Below are 13,788 nucleotides of genomic sequence, written 5' to 3' on the forward strand. Positions count from 1 at the left end.
TGATGAGTGCTTGTACCCCAAAACATAGTGTCCGAAAATTGAGATTTTGGTTATGGCTATTATTCCATGTCATGTGATAAGGCTCGTTAAAGGGTCGATATTGACTTTTAGGATTACTACTTCCTATAGGTGGCACTAGAGTTCTAGTTCTCTTCCTCTCTGAAGAGACAATTTGCATATTTCCCAGAGGATCATTGAGGCTTAAAAGTCTCCTCACCTTGACAAGCTTAACATGTCACTCTCCGCAAGGAGAAATGTTACCAGGATACCAGTATTAAACATATAATGATTTCTATAGATGGATTATTAATAAGGATTTATTATAACCGATGGATTCTCCTTCTCTCCAGGGCCGTCTACTTAGTGCATCATAAAGACTCACACCAGACCTTTGCTATGAAGAAAATGGCTAAGCGGAACCTAAATACTGCACAGAGATTGGAATGGGCCTTTCTGGAGAGGGACATCTTAACATTTGCTGATTGTCCCTTTGTGGTCTCCATGCTCTGCTCCTTTCCAACTAGATCTCACCTGTGTATGGTCATGGAGTATGTAGGAGGTAAGACACATCTATTGTATTATATTCAGCCCATGTCTGCTTTCATCTTATCACTGCTCATATCATTAGGACATTGTTGGTTACTTCCCCACAGAGCATTTACTATAGGTTATCTATTACCAAGATGCTCGTAAATTCATTGATCTTGGTGCAGGGGCGCTATGGGGCTCATCAGTCGGAGGGGGTCTGTCGACGCTCAGCAGTGGGCAGCATCCCTCCACCTGTCATCACAATTTCAGCGGTATTTGCTTCTTCAAGGAGGTGGGGCTGGTGGGGGCAAAAATACTGAGTAGGTGGCTAGTAGGGGCCAAAATACTGAAAGTGGGCCGTATGACTAGATATGGGGGGACTGTGAATGCTGAGTGGAGGTCATCATATTAAGTGGGGTGCTGTGGGGGTCCTCACTCTGTATGGAGGCCCCCATTCTGTGTGGGGACATCATACTGAGTGGGGAGTTATGCGGACCATTATATTGTGTGAGGGACTGTGGGAACCATTATCCTGAGTGGGAGGGTTGCTGTGGGTGCCATCACACCGAGTAGGGGGTTGTGGCTGGCCTCCTTCTAAGTGGTGGCCTCCTTAGGAGGATTCACTGTGGGGATACCATACTCATTGAGTGTGGGTGTGGGCATTTTTGGGAGCATCATACTCTAAAATGGCCATAAAAGTTGTATTGCTGGTGAGAACACCAAGCTGCTTCAACAGGGATATAAATATATTTCTTTTTTATTTTTTAGGGTGGGGGGCAATTACAACTTTTGATATGGGGTCTTGTGATTTCTATGTACGCCATTATCTGTGTGATCTCCCCAGGATGTTTCCGCTCACTGCTCATTATACATCATGGTTATCTGCTCGTGGTATATCATGGTCATCTGCTGTATAAACCCCTCACTGGTCATATTTCCTTTCTTCTATAGGTGGAGACTGTGGGACCCTTCTAAGCACCAGGGGTCCTTTCTCTGTCCCCATGGCCCGCTTGTACTTTGCAGAGGCGGTACTTGCCGTGGAATACCTGCATAGTTACGGTGTGGTGCACAGAGACCTGAAGCCGGAAAAGTAAGTGCCCCCGTAGTATAATAAAGTGGGGAAAGTTGTCATTTATTATCATTCAGTCTGTGAGGCTAAAACCATCTTCTCTTTTGCAGCCTCCTGATTACATCTACTGGACATATTAAAGTTACCGATTTTGGGATTTCAAAACTTGGTCTAATGATACCGAAAACTAACACCTACAAGGAATTAGCAGTGGACATCTCCAGAGAGTTCCAGGACCGTGAGGTCAGCATCACCTACAAGAACTTAGCTTGTTATTTGCAAATCTCATCACACTATTGTCTCTTCTCTACGTTCTTCCTTTCTAGAGAACTTTTCCACTAATATTTTATCTTCTGCATTGTGTTTTAACGATGATAACTTGTCATAATAATTGTTTCATCGATTCTCATCTCTATGTTCTGTTGGTTTCCAGTTCTGTGGCACCCCATGTTACATAGCCCCAGAGATCATCCTGAAAGAAGGCTATGGAAGACCTGTTGACTGGTGGTCATTGGGGATCATCCTGTATAAATTCCTGCTGGGATGTGTACCATTTGATGCTGATTCCCTCACTGAGCTTTATAAAAGGGTTGTCATTGGTGAGTAGAATAATCCGATCATTGCGTTGATTGGTTACATTTGTTTAGTTATTTCCTTTGCTTTATGTTACAGTCCAGTAAAGAGGTTTTATTTTCTGTAATTTTCTATGTAACAGGAGAACTAATTTGGAATTGTGATCGCGCTCCACCCCTGGATGCTCAGAATCTCATCACTGAGCTGCTCAGAAGAAATCCTGTGCGTAGACTTGGGACAGGTAACAGATATACTAGTATTAATATTCCCTTATTAGACCAAGGACATATCGCTCATGTCCATGAAGATCAGCATTTCTCTATCAGCTCATCTACTGTATTTCTAGTTCTCCACACTAAGACTTTCAGTTTATTTCCTTCATGTCGGCTCAGTTTTGTCATTAGTTCAGATTACGATAAACTGTTCAGATATGGAGCCATCCCTGACTATGTCCGCATCACTTTTGTTTTTCTTTTTCTAGGAGGAGCATTTGAGATCAAGGTTCATCCATTCCTGAGTGACTTGGACTTTGACAACATTCTGAGCCAGGAGCTGGAGTATGTTCCTCAGCTTGTTTCAGACGCAGACACCAGCTTATTTATCAGTAAGTAGAAGGAGACGTCATCTAGACTAAGCGACTGTTTGTCTCATCTTCCCTAATATGTGATCATCTGTTCCCATTAATATTAGTGATAAATAGTGACTGTGTTATACTGACAACCTCTAATAATACTTCATTACCTATTTCTTGTAGATCATTCTGATATAAACAAACATCTGGTCTCAAAGGATGAGGAAGGCACAAGTGAGAACAATGAGAGCCTTGACTTCCAAAATTTTACGTCATCTTCTGAAAAGCTTTGTAAAGTAAGTATGTGATTAATAAATCCAAAACATGTAAAAAAAATGTAAAACAACTCTAAAAGTACATAAAAAAAATATTTTATATCTTATTTTTATCCGTATTTAGCTCTGTATCATCGCTACCAGGATGGTGAACAATGAGGATCCCAATGCCCCTCCAGAGTATACACCAGAAACCAACACAAACATCTCAGAAATGTGAGTAGATTATAAAGGGTCATTACTTCATTACTGGGAGTTCCAGGCTGATCTATGTACACAACACCAAATATAGGACATAAATATCAGAATATCAAATGCAGCATTCACCGCTTCATGGTTAACGGTCATTGTACTTTTGGCTTCAGAAAATGCAGAAGATAACAGCCCATAATTGTGGCAGGTCATGCATTTTTAGCACTGCCTACTCTGTAGGAGAGCTGTAGTATTACTTGCCAGCCATTCTTGGTAGTTGTGTTCTGATCCATGGAAGGTAGTTTTGAGCAGAAAACCTTCCCCACTATGACAGTCATATGTCCTATTAGGCCTTATAGTCAGTGTTCTTATAGTGAGACAACCCATTTTATACTGTGTTTACTTACGATTTACATGTTTTTCTTCTTCAAACAGGCAGAAAGAATCTGTTCCTGTATGTAATACAGACGATGCTGTTACCATCTTGCCACCCTCGTCCCCATTGCCAGGTATGTACATGTCTACAGCACCAACAATGTGAATGTTGACTTCAAGGCTCAAATATTTCCACATGGTTTTTCTGGTCTACTATGTTATCCATGTTTCATGGATCTCAGCTATGTTGACCATGGGTTCGTACTGTATCCCTATTTCCCTAATTTTGTACAGGAGTTTTTTTTCATGTATTCTGTATATTACGTTGCATCATCTATTAACCTAGTGAGATATAGCGACTGTGTTATACTGACACCCTCTAACAATCCTTCATTACCTATGTCTTGTAGATCACTCTGATGAAAACAACCATCTGATCTCAGAGGATAAGGAGGGCACAAGTGAGGACGATGAGAACTTTATCTTCCGAATATTTGCATCATCATCTTCTGAGAGGCTTTCTAAAGTAAGTATGTGATCGATAAATCCAAAATATGTACAAAAAAAGGATCTATAAAATTAAAAAGTATGTATATTTAATAACTTATTGTTATCCACATTTAGCACTCTACCACCACTAACGGGATGGTGAACAACGAGGATCCCAAGGCCCCTCCAGAGTGTACACCAGAATCCAACACAAACATCTCAGAAATGTGAGTAGATTATGGGGTCATTACTGGGAGCTCCAGGCTGATATATGTGCACAACACCAAATATAGGACATAAATACCATAATATCAAATGTAGCATCCACCGCCCCATGGTTATGGGTCATTGTGCTTTCAGCTTTCGGAATTGTTGGAGATAACAGCCCATAATTGTGGCCGGTCATGCACTTTTAGTGCTGCCCTCACTGTAGGAGAGATGTAGTATGAAATGCCGGCCATTCTTGGTAGTTGTTTTCCTCTCAGCTCTCTATAAAAGGTAGTCTTGAGCAGAAGACCTTCCCCACTATGACAGTCATATGTCCTACTAGGCCTTATAGTCGGTGTTCTTCTAGTGAGACAACCCCTTTTATACGGAGTTTACTTGAGATTTACATGTTTTTCTTCTTCAAACAGGCAGAAAGTATCTGTTCCTGTATGTAATACAGACGATGCTGTTACCATCTTGCCACCCTCGTCCCCATTGCCAGGTATGTACATGTCTACAGCACCAGCAATGTGAATGTTGACTTCAAGGCTCAAATATTCCCACATGGTTTTATACAATACTATAGGTCTCTTATGTTATCCATATTATGACAAAGCAGATCCTATAAGAAGATATTGTTACTGATTTTTTTTTTAATTTTTCATCAGAATTTCCATCTCATGAAGAAAGAAAATCGGCAATAAATCTGAGTATGGAGCAACAAAACTCAGAAAATGGAAAAAATGGGAAAAAGAGACGAGGTAAGTGTGAGAATCAACTCCATGTTGTGTGATGTCAGTGAGAATAATTCATGTGGAGTAGATGTCATCTGTCAGTGATGGGATTGTCACATGTATGATTGCTGACAATGACCCCTGACCTCTGTATGATAATATTCCTCTGCCGTCCGGCCACAGTGACTGCACAGCATTATCATGTAATATGGAGTCCCATCACTTACATTATATTTATTTCTCTTCTCATAGGTTCCATCTTCCGCCGGATCTTATCATCCTGCCGGCGTGGATTATCCAGGGCTGCTCGCGCATTTGCATGCTGTCACTGTTGCCCTAAAACCATCTAAAAGACGGGACACCTAAGCATCCAGCGCCCTGAAGTCCAGCAGATCCATCATCACTGCTGGAGCTGTATAGAAGGACCTTCACCATCTACCTGTGGCCTTCTGACTGGTCAACCTGGACAAGTTTCAGTAATGCCTCTGTCATCGGGCTCCGCGGTATTCATACTGCTCGTCTGACGTGTCATTTACTGATCACCTGGTATCTGACCTCGGCTATCTTCCTGACTTTGATTTATTCTATTGACAATGTTCACGATTTTATTCATCCCATTATTAATTAAAAAAAAGTAAAATCTGTTACTGTTGCTCTGATTCCTTTTTGTCTTGAATTCACAAATACTTGTAACTCACTAATTGCTCTTCTTCTCACTAAATGTATTTCTCATTATCCTTAATGCAGCAGTCAGTCTCATATTTCTGTCCAGCAATTACACTGGTGCATCCACCCTGTACCAGTCATTACACTCATCCACAAACCTCTCCACACTGCTGCACAGTCCTGCATCTCTACCATATCTACACTCCAATGAGCTAAGATTAACATCCTCCATAATCAGGACCTCCCACTCTCATGTCCAAGACATTTTCTCTGCTGCACCAGCTCTCAGGAGTGCACTACTGCAGGCAATCAGGTTCATTCCCACTATCAGAGATTTTAAGTGTGCAGTAGAAACAGATTATTTGTGGCAGGACTGTCAAATCACCTCACTATTCTAAGTTTTTCCTACAGCACTCAGTAGCACTTAATATTTGTACATATACAGATAATGGTTGGTGACTGGTTCATGCAGCCTTAATTCCACAAAGATAGAAATAAAAGGTCAACATGTTTCATACATCCAAACCATCCTTAATCATGGCAGAAAAACATAATTTTAAGTTCCCACTATGAATATTTGGTGAGATATCACAGCTGTGTATTTTCACAGCACAAAGAACGCATCTTACAGATCAGCAAATCACAGTGTGCTGACGCTTAGTGTTGTAGTTTTGAACAACACCATTCATTTTATCATATAATGTGTTGAAAAATGAGAAAAAATGCCAGGTTTGGGTTCCTTCATTTTACAGTGTGTATTGTGTTGTAAAAACAAACTGACAAAATGATTCAGAGTCAGTAGTACGATTACTGTGATACCAAACTTATAAGGTTTATATATATATATATATATATATATATATATATATATATATATATATATATATATATACAGTACAGACCAAAAGTTTGGACACACCTTCTAATTTAAAGATTTTTCTGTATTTTCATGACTATGAAAATTGTACATTCACACTGAAGGCATCAAAACTATGAATTAACACATGTGGAATTATATACTTAACAAAAAAGTGTGAAACAACTGAAAATATGTCTTATATTCTAGGTTCTTCAAAGTAGCCACCTTTTGCTTTGATGACTGCTTTGCACACTCTTGACATTCTCTTGATGAGCTTCAAGAGGTAGTCACCGGAAATGGTCTTCCAACAGTCTTGAAGGAGTTCCCAGAGATGCTTAGCACTTGTTGGCCCTTTTGCCTTCACTCTGTGGTCCAGCTCACCCCAAACCATCTCGATTGGGTTCAGGTCTGGTGACTGTGGAGGCCAGGTCATCCGGCGTAGCACCCCATCACTCTCCTCCTTGGTCAAATAGCCCTTACACAGCCTGGAGGTGTGTTTGGGGTCATTGTCCTGTTGAAAAACAAATGATGGTCCAACTAAACGCAAACCGGATGAAATAGCATGCCGCTGCAAGATGCTGTGGTAGCCATGCTGGTTCAGTATGCCTTCAATTTTGAATAAATCCCCAACAGTGTCTCCAGCAAAGCACCCCCACACCATCACACCTCCTCCTCCATGCTTCATGGTGGGAACCAGGCATGTAGAGCCATCCGTTCACCTTTTCTGCATCGCACAAAGTCACGGTGGTTGAAACCAAAGATCTCAAATTTGAACTCATCAGACCAAAGCACAGATTTCCACTGGTCTAATGTCCATTCCTTGTGTTCTTTAACCCAAACAAGTGTCTTCTGCTTGTTGCCTGTCCTTAGCAGTGGTTTCCTAGCAGCTATTTTACCATGAAGGCCTGCTGCACAAAGTCTCCTCTTAACAGTTGTTGAAGAGATGTGTCTGCTGCTAGAACTCTGTGTGGCATTGACCCGGCCTCTAATCTGAGCTGCTGTTAACCTGCGATTTCTGAGGTTGGTGACTCGGATAAACTTATCCTCAGAAGCAGAGCTGACTCTTGGTCTTCCTTTCGTGGGGTGGTCCTCATGTGAGCCAGTTTCTTTGTAGCGATTGATGGTTTTTGCAACTGCACTTGGGGACACTTTCAAAGTTTTCCCAATTTTTCGCACTGACTGACCTTCATTCCTTAAAGTAATGATGGCCACTCGTTTTTCTTTACTTAGCTGCTTTTTGCTTGCAATAATACAAATTCTAACAGTCTATTCAGTAGGACTATCAGCAGAGTATCGACCAGACTTCTGCACAACACAACTGATGGTCCCAACACCATTTATAAGGCAAGAAATCCCACTTATTAAACCTGACAGGGCACACCTGTGAAGTGAAAACCTTTTTCGGTGACTACCTCTTGAAGCTCATCAAGAGAATGCCAAGAGTGTGCAAAGCAGTCATCAAAGCAAAAGGTGGCTACTTTGAAGAACCTAGAATATAAGACATATTTTCAGTTGTTTCATACTTTTTTGTTAAGTATATTATTCCACATGTGTTAATTCATAGTTTTGATGCCTTCAGTGTGAATGTACAATTTTCATAGTCTTGAAAATACAGAAAAATCTTTAACCGAGAAGGTGTGTCCAAACTTTTGGTCTGTACTGTATATATATATATATATATATATATATATATATATATATATATACAGTGTTTAGCATAAATCAGTACACCCAAATAGATTTGTCAGCAAACCTGTAGTTTCCTTTCAGAATCATCATTTTATATGGGATACCATACTACAAAATACTCTCGCAAATTTGAGCCATTGAATGCAAACAAGATTTGGTATTTTGCAGACCCCAAAAAAGTAATTTTCTTAACAAACTCATTCAAGATCATGTTTCAAAAATGAGAACATCCCAGTAACAGTCTTAAGAGAAAAGCTAAGTTTAGACAACAAAATTATAATTAACAAGAACTGAACCACAGGTAAGTGTAATTATTCATTAAACAGATGTCCAGCAGACAGGTGTCTGTAAAAGGAAGTTACTTAATAAAGAAAACTCCTTCCCATTTCATGCTATCAGCAATGGCACCACATAGAAGGGAAATGTCACAAAACCTGAGAAAGAAAATAATTTCTTTGCAATAAATGTAAAGTCTACAAGAAGATCAGCAAAACTTTACTTATCAGTCAGAATACTGTAGCAAAAGTGATGCAAAACTATAACAAAGATGGAACTGCAACCATCTTACAGAGACGTCCAGGCCGACTATGGAAGTTAACACCTAAACAAAAGCGTCCTCTGATGAGAAGGGTAAGTGGTACCACATAGAAGAGAAATGTCACAAGACATTTCTGAGAAAGAAAATAATTTCTTTACAAAAAATGTGAAGTCTACAAGAAGATCAGCAAAGCTTTTCTTATCAGTCAGATGGAAGTTAACATCTAAACAAAAGCATCTTCTGATGAGAAGAAAATCGACAGGCAAATTCATTGCTATTAGCTGAAGAAGTAGAAAGCCAAACTAGGGTGAGTGTTTTCCATGACACGACACGGTGTACACTGCAAATGAATGGCATTCATGAGTGTCCTCCACAAAGGAAGCCTCTCTCCCTTAAAGCCCATGAACAATAAAAGTCCGTCTACAATTTGCCAGGGTCCATGCTTAAAACTATGAGGACTACCGGGACTCTATACTGTGTATGTGCATCTTATGTGTATGTCCGTATTTTATGTTTGTGTGCACTATGTATATGTGACGCGCCCTGGGCCTATGTGACGTAGCGTTGCGCACGCAGGGACTACCCGGAGCCGGATCTGATAGGGGTAGTAGTCTCGTGGTGGTGACCCGGTCCGTGCCCAGGGAGTCAGACTAAGTGGCGGTATATTAGCAGTAGATGTAGGATGACTACGCCACCCGTTGAATGCAGCTATGGAGCTGCCGCTGCAGGGCAGACCGCTGAGGCCGGTGGAAGGATGGTGCAGCGTGGATGGTATAACCCCCAACGGGAGGGGTATGGCCTCAGGGCAGCCGACGTGGAAGATGGGGGTAGCAGGAACCACTCAGAGACGATGCGGTGTAGTTCAGGGTCTTTACTGGTGACAAAGACAGACCCTCCCGGAGTACTTGCTAGCGATCGGGGCCTGGCCAGTCCTTGAGCAGATGGGATCTCCCCTGGCCAGGTGGAGTTGTAGGCCTTCCCAACTAACTGTACTCTTCTGGCTACCTTGCTAGAGGCGGGTAAAAGTAGCCCACGTCCCTGAGTGTACCGTGTGGTGCTCACCCGTATGGCCGGTGACTCGGGGCCTTCTAGTGCCTTCCGCTCCACGACGGCGGTGCTGGTCCCACGCGTGTGACCGTGCCTTCGGGTTTCTGGGCCAGAGGACTTGAAATCCCCTGCCGGACGGTTTCTGCTGCTGGGTAAGGGTTAGTCCCCACAGCCTCGGACTCCGGGTCCGGTGATAACTTCTCAGTCAGGGCGAGCTCTGCAGCTGCCAGCCCCTGACTCCTTGTAGCACTGCTCCCACAGAGCTCCTGTTGTTTCTTCCTATGCTGCTTCTCTTCTCTGTCTCTACTTCTGGCATGGCCCGGGAGCTGGGCCCAGCCGGAGCCACAGCTCCCTGTCCGCCCTCCTGGCTCAACTCTCCCTTTGAACTCTCTAACCCTGCCTCAGCCCCAGGTTTATATAGGGGAAGTCCTTCCCCTCCCAGGACTGGGCAGGAGGTGTGGCATGCATAGGATTCCTGACCAAGAGACCTCCCACCTGCTCTCAGACATAACATTGCTGTTACTGTGGAAACCAGACCCCTGGGGTGCCACATATGCATACGTTAAAATGTGTATAGAGTATTAGCATGTGCAAATTTTATATGTGTGCCTAATATAAATATACATGGAAATGTATATGTAGGTGGTGCCTGATGGAGGGTGGGGGGCCCAGATCAGAAGTCCTGATTAAGGGCCCTTCACTGTCATTGTCTGCCCCTTATATAAACAGTAAAATCCTCTTTAATAACTGGACTTCCATTGGGGTGGACTTCTCATAGATGGCCAGTATGCATACTATATTGTGAATCTGGGCATCTCTCACAGAAAATCTGATCTGGATATGAGGGTGGTCTTCTATAAGCGGTGATGTTTTGGAGAGATTTAGGGAAAAGTCCCAATTCTTATCCATCGATCTGGTAATTTGAGTAAAATATTTGTGTTGATAACTGATCACAAAGTCACAAAATATGTAAGATTTGGCATAACCTGGTTCATTTTTCAAAAAGTTATGCTCAATTTTTTTAGCACCAAGTTTTGTTGCTTTTTTGTAGACTTACACTAACTTAGTATATTGTGTGAGAATTAAATGAATTATGAATTAGTTGGCGCATTTTACCACACTCTGGGGGTCCCTGACAGTCCTTCTTTACCGGCCCTGTAGTGATGCCAATGTAAACTTCCAAGTGACTGCGCAGTCAATCACTGTCACGAATGCAGGACAACCTATGATTAGCTAATTTTTGGGAAATCCTTATAACAAAAGGGGATTGAAAATATTTACAATTATTTTAAAAGCATTAAAAAAAAAACAGACCCAATACTTATAATTAGTTTGTTGAAAGTAGTCTAATTAAAGGGAGCTGAAAGGATTAGAGATTATGAACCCGATTCACCAGTGTTTTTGCCAGAAAACTGGCATAAAGCTCTTGAAAAGTTGCAAAGTTTTGTGACTTTTCCCATTTTCACATAATTTTAACTTCTTTAAAGCCCAAGACGTACTGATACGTATCTGCGCCCTGGGACTTAAGAGCCTGATACGTATTAGTACATCTTTGTGATCGCGCCCGCACACAGGCTGTGCGGGCATGATCGCCGCCGGGTGTCAACTGATTGTCACAGCTGACACCCGGTGCTATGTGCTGGGAGAGGTCCCGCACATTAACCCCCGCAATGCTGGGATCGAAGTCGTTCGCAGCATTGCGGGGGCAAGGGGAGGTGATCGGGATAGTCACCTCTCCTGCCGGCGTCCAGCAATGTGTGCCGCGGCTTCCCGGATGTTGCCATGATGACCCGATTCACTGAGGGGTGCAGTTTTAAGAATGGTGTCACTTTTGGGTATTTTCAGTCATAAAGACCCCTCAAAGTGACTTCAAATGTGATGCGGTCCCTAATAAAATGGTTTTGTAAATTTTGTTGGAAAAATGAAAAATCGCTAGTCAATTTTAACCCTTATAGCTCCCTAATAAAAATAAATTTGGGTTCCAAAATTGTGCTGATGTAAAGTAGACATATGGGAAATGTTATTTATTAACTTTTTTTGTGTGACATATCTCTCCGATTTAAGGGCATAAAAATTCAAATTTTGAAAATTGCAAAATTTTCAACATTTTCGCCAAATATCTGTTTTTTTCACAAATAAACACAAGTGATATCGAAGAAATTTTACCACAATCATAAAGTACAATATGTCATGAAAAAATATTCTCAGAACCAGGGGGATCCGTTGAAGCGTTCCAGAGTAATTACCTCATAAAGTGACAGTGGTCAGAATTGTAAAAATTGGCCTTCTCATTAGCGTGCAAACCACTTTGGGTTGTAAAGGGGTTAAGAACTCTACCTGCATATACAGTCATGGAGGAAAGTGCTGGCACCCTTGAAATTGTTTCAGAAAATTACACATGTTTTATTACACGCATGTTTATTTCCTTTGTGTTTATTGGAACAACACAAAAAAACTGAGAAAAAAAAGGCAAATTGGACATAATTTCACACAAAACTCCAAAAATGGGCCGGAATACATATATATATTTTTGATGGGACAACACTGAAGATGCGACACTTTGATACAATGTACAGTAGTCAGTGTACAGCTTGTTTAACTGTAAATTTGGTGTGCCTGCAAAATAACTCAACACACAGCCATTAATGTCTAAACAGCTGGCAACAAAAGTGAGTACACCCCTAAGTGTGTTCTCAGCTGATGTTATTTGTTGGTTTTTCTTTGCATCCCGAACAATTTTCTTGGCAGTTGTGGCTGAAATTTTTGTTGGTCTACCTGACTGTGGTTTGGTTTTTACAGAGCATCTGATTTTCCATTTGTTAATCACAGTTTGAACACTGCAGACTGGCATTATCAATTCCTGGGATCTCTTTTTGTATCCCTTTCCTGTGTTATACTCTTTTTGCCTCCCTTTCCTGTGTTATACAGTTCAACTACCTTTTCCCGTAGATCCGTTGATAATTCTTTTGCTTTCCCCATCTCAAAATCCAGAAACGTCAGTGGCTGGATCCCAGAAACTCACTCAGCTTTATGCACACACACTGATTACAAGCAAACAGGTCATACGTGAGGATGTTACCTTTAGTAGCCATTCAAACCCATTTGTGTCAAATTCTGTGCATGTTATCAGGCCAAAATCATCAGGGTATGTAAACTTTTTGATCAGGATTATTTGGATGTTTTTGGTTGTCATTAGTGATGAGCGAGCACTAAAATGCTCGAGTACTCGTTGCTCGGGTCGAGCAAATTGAAATACTCGGGTGCTCAACCCGAGCAATGAGCCCAATATAAGTCTAGGGGAAACTTGAGCATTTTTCAGGTGGCTCCCCACGGCGGTCTGCAGAGGGCCTAAAAATTGCCCAAATCGATGGGAACTGTGCTCAAATGACATGTGAACAGCATGGGGAAGACCCCTGGAAGCATCTCTGACTCCCAGATCACTGCTGTCAACAACGTCGTCAGAGTATTACGCCACTTTTACGGCGTAAGGAACATCCTTTCCAGGGTGATGACTTGTATATAAGGCAAAATAAATAAACAAAAACACAAATACTCCTACACACCTTGGGCTATGTTCACACGTAGCATTTTTGACACGTTTTTGCACTTTTGCATTGCTTTCAACCAAGACAAATGCATTCACCAGGAAATGTCATTTTAACATTTTACAACCTTATCTGGCCATGTGGTGTGTGACACATCATCAGACACATGCATACAGTGCTGAAAAGACATGGGAACAGCAAGGGGAAGACCTCTGTAAACATCTCTGAATCCCAGGTCACTGCCTAAATGTGTGCCCATCATAAGTGATCCTTGGCACATGCGAAGATGCCTCCCGCCATGCACCTGTCGTTGCAGACTTGCAACAATCACCGTCCACGTCCTTGTCCCACTGCAGTGTTCAGTTGTCCCTACCCAATTCCTTGGAATGCAAGCACAAGAATGCCGGCAGCCACCCACCCACAGGCTGCAA

Source organism: Phyllobates terribilis, unplaced genomic scaffold (genome assembly GCF_046119375.1).
Source record: "Phyllobates terribilis strain yellow unplaced genomic scaffold, ASM4611937v1 Scaffold_234__1_contigs__length_3078370, whole genome shotgun sequence".
Lineage (NCBI taxonomy): Eukaryota > Metazoa > Chordata > Amphibia > Anura > Dendrobatidae > Phyllobates > Phyllobates terribilis.